The following is a 4,394-nucleotide window of genomic DNA, read 5'->3' as shown; positions in this document are numbered from 1 at the left end:
CTTTTGAACTTTTCAAACCCCAAAAATTAACTAGTTCTTCCATTTGGTTATGATCAATAGCTCACGAGATTGCCATTAAGGTTACTAGACTATTGGCATGCAAATAATTCCCGCCATACAAATCTATAGATCTGACACTTGTTTGTAAATCTAACTGGGCATGCCGTATAGCACCATATGAGAGTGTTCAATGCGCAATCACAGTAGGTGCTGAAGTGGATTATTTGGCCCAACGAGAATTAAACTGTGCACAGGTCAGGACTCTGCTACAGAGGTTAGTGAGAAGGTATAGTGGGGGTATAGTGCACTACAGTTTAAAGCATGGATCTAAATCAGCCACGATTTTGCAGGATTCATGAAAAGTTATAAAGGTCTCCTGCAGCATAAACAATATTTACTATGCTAAATACAATGGCTTGGTGAATCTTTTCCTCTTGGTGCCAGTTTCACCACATTATGAGGATTCAGCGCAGGCAATATACACTTTTACTGCAAATATAAACTTTTTAAAAATGATCTCTGTCCAATCATAAACTAATCAAGCAACTCGGATCTTTTCTGCCCGTGCGTGCCCGCTAGGGGGCGCGCGCAAGCAGAAAAAAAATGCCGTCTGGCGACGGCAACCCGCCTATGCAGCAGTGCCGTCCGTCCGTTTTTCTACTACGGGCGGACGGCAAGAGGTTAAGGAAAGGGCTTTTAATGGCAAAACTGCCAACATCTGAAAACCTTTTTTGTAATCTGACCATGTCAACTCTAGTAATAACAACTCCTTCAAATGGAGCAAGCTAAGGTCCATTTTGACCAATAGTGGCAGTCCTCATCTTCACCTTGTAGAATGTGCCAGGCAGGTGCCATTATTTTCTATATTTGATATGTGGCTTTAAAAAAAAAACTTGCGCTGTTGATATGAAAAGCGGCTTTAAATAATAACCACAGGCCAACAAGCAAAGCACACAGGGGAATGCTGAAGACAGGTTTATCAAGGGACCTAGCTTCCAGTAAACAATTATTCCTCTGAGAGGTGTTACATATTCAACATAGCTTTACTAGTGATGACTATAGGTTCTGTGACCCTGCTTTGAAAATTTGCTAGCTTGACAAGAGTAAATATATGCTATGAAAGAATTGTAGCATTAGTTCAGATTTACTCATTAGTAATCTGTCCCCCATCCATGCAACAAATGGCTTAACTTTCGACAGATACATACAATTGCCGGTAAGGTGTATATGACTGCATTGCTCAAATGTCTCAGACAGATTGTGGTCTGTGACACAATACTTACACATTCCAAACCATTTACTCCTGCATTCAAGAGGTTATTTACCTCCACTTTTCTTATCAGGGACAGTGGCAGTATTTCTTGATGAATTTGTCATATAGAATATAAAAATCTTGCACAGAAGAACTACCTGAATTTGTTCTATGCATCAGGAATCTCAAGAAAACTATTGCATGTCATTCATGAATTTAGCACATTGTTGAAATTAAACATTGCTCTGGGACTAAATGGGATTTAGGGAGAAATAAGGCCCACGGGTCTCAAGTGGCTAAGTAAACAATGATTTTTTGAGGGCCTGATTGGTTCCTACACAAATGATTATGAGTATCGGTAATCTTAATGTAAGTTACTCTTTTTAATGTAAACATGATTTAAAGAAGGAAGGCATTAACGTTGTAAAACCCTCTTATAGTCAGTATTATACTCGAGCAGTAAATGATGTCACAAGGCTTCCCCTCTCTGTGAGTAGATGCCAGTCTGCCCTGCTTCATCTGATCAATAGTCAAGAAATAATAAAGAAAAAAATTAATTTTGTCAGTTCAATTGAACAGGTATCAAGACAAAAACAACAAATTGTTGGTGCAAGTATTCTTTATATTATATGCGATTGCAGGAAAACACAGATGTAGTCATGTGAATCCTTCCATGGCACATCTCTATGAGGATTAGTCTGTACAGTAATTTTGTTTTTTGGACTGCACACATTATTATGATTAATGACACCAATTTAGATGGCAACACAGTCATTCTACTCAGTGTTTTTTCATAAACAAAATATTATTATACAGGCTATGGAATAAAAGTAGATTACAAGGGAATTTCTAAATGACCCTAAATTATCTGTGCATTCTTCCAAATCTAATAATTTATGTGCTTAAATTGGGTTATCATTGGCATGTATGAAATGACTATTCAGCAATAGCACTTTGGGAAAAGGGTGGTTTTATTTGCTTTTTATTTAGACACTTATTTTTACTGGAACCTGATGTTAAAAGAAGCATTTCGGGTGAATCCTCATCATTACTATTATAATAGTGGGGAATCTATATTTGTAAGTATAGGGAAAATATATCTGACCTCATCCTGAATCAGTGCTTTTTGCTCATGTTTGGGGGGGGGGTCGTCACCTGGTCACTAATTGGCCAACTCTGTTACCCTGCAGTGCTAGGGTCTGTTCCCACCAGTAATGTTTTTGCATGGAGTGGTACAACATTACAATTGTTGTTGTTTGCTTCAATTTCCTTTCCACACCCCAATGGCATGCTGCTTGGTTAATCAGCTTTAGAACAAATTGGCCCTAGAAAGTGTTTGTGGATATGTTTGCTTTATCATTATAATGGCAACAATAGGATGTAAGCTCCTTTTTAGAATAGGGGCTGTTGTGAATGATGTACCTTTATAAAATACAGTGTAATGTTTCAATGCTATGTCTGTGAAGGTTCTCATCCATCCAGGTCATGGTGTATCTGTAAAGAACAAATCAAAGCAACTGAACTTGCTGTATTTTTCTGGAAGACGTTTCACTGGTCATCCAACCAGCTTTCTCAATTCAGAATGACTTGTACAAAAATTATCTGAGAATAAATATGGTGAATGATGCTCCAATCAACATCATCTGTTAATCATAACCAACATGAGGTCAGAGACTTCATGGAGGTACGGTGTTGATTGCATTCACATAATTGGGGCTAGCAGGTGTTATTAACCCGCTCAGAGAGAGTTGTTAAAACAGCATTGTATGTGGCAGACAATAGATGTCTTGCCCCCCCAACCACCACCTCTATTCAAGCTTGGCTTCTCCATTTTTACATAAATGGCCTCTTTTACACCTCTTTTAAAGCAGTCCTCCTCCCTGTCTATTATGCGTACTTGCCTGTCTTCAAAGGAGTGACCTTTTTCCTTTTAGATGTAGGTACACTGCTGAATCCTTACCAGAGGGTTTGGCTCTTTTATGATGTGCAATACACTGGTGTGGCTGCTGTTTTGTTTCATAGATATATCATTCTGAGCACTCCTCGCTGCACTGGACTGCATACACAATGTTGATCATCTTGTGATTTGGCGTTGGGTCTTTTGGGTGAACCAGTTGTTGCATCAGTGTGAGGACTGGTGTAAAAGAGGTGTTAAAACGGCCATTTATGCAAAAATTGAGAAGCCAAGCTTGAATAGAGGTGTGTGTGTGGTGTGGTGGTGGGTCTTTTAGGTGAACCAGTTGTTGCCTCGGTATGTTGCTGGGTTTAAAGCAGACAGGGATGTGATGCTTATTAAAAAAACTGGCAGAAATCTATTCTCTGCCACATACAATGCTGTTTTAACCCCTCTGTGGGTGGTTTAATAACACCTGCTAGTCCCAATTATGCAAATACAATTTAACACTTTACCCCCATGAGGACTCTAACCCCATGCTGGTTATGATTAACAGATTATGTTGATTGGAGCCACATTTAACATATTTATTCCCAGAGAATTTTGTCCAGACATTCTGGTCTAGACATGGTATGTACAAGCCCTAAACCCAATCCAAAAAACAAATACAGTATATATTTATACTGACATTAATATGTGGTCATCTGGATATCTTTGAATTGCCATGTTGGCTAGTGCATACACTTCCATTTTGAAGGTGGCTACACTGGCTTTACATGCTCCCACTGTATGTGGAATGTAGCCATTCTCCTGAGCATACACCCACTATAGACTACATTTGTGACAATGCATCCAGCATGTACAAGCTCTGCAATCCTCCCATTTATCACAGAATGAATGAATGGTTATGTGCACTCATGCGCGCTGGAGTATGCATGCAGTGTTTGTGTAGTGCTCATACATCAAAACTGGAAGTCCGGGAAAAGTGCTTCCTTGTAATAGCATCATGAGCACAGAATCATAATGATGAAATAAAGGTAACTAAACATCCTTTGCTGTTTTTAATTAATATGTTTAAGGTTTAGGTTATCATGCTGGATTGGAAAATAGTTTTTAGCTGGAGGGTTTCGGGACACTTAACCATACAACGTAAAAGCCAAACTCTAGGATCCTTTACTCATTGTTAGGGCAGGCAATGTGCTCACCTAGTTTACAAATGATAATGAGATCTACCAGCATAGTACAGAC

General features: G+C 39.0%; 1 protein-coding gene across 3 annotated transcripts in view; it reads left to right on the top strand.

The window, feature by feature from the left end:
• EFNA5 (ephrin A5) overlaps positions 1 to 4,394 on the top strand; it is a 393,716-nt gene that overhangs the window by 90,268 nt on the left and 299,054 nt on the right. The gene's annotated exons all lie outside the window — the stretch shown is intronic.

The sequence above is a fragment of the Nanorana parkeri genome, unplaced genomic scaffold, assembly GCF_000935625.1.
Source record: "Nanorana parkeri isolate BGI_ZX_2015 unplaced genomic scaffold, ASM93562v1 scaffold894, whole genome shotgun sequence".
NCBI classification, from domain to species: domain Eukaryota; kingdom Metazoa; phylum Chordata; class Amphibia; order Anura; family Dicroglossidae; genus Nanorana; species Nanorana parkeri.
This window is presented reverse-complemented; position numbering and strand designations above follow the sequence as displayed.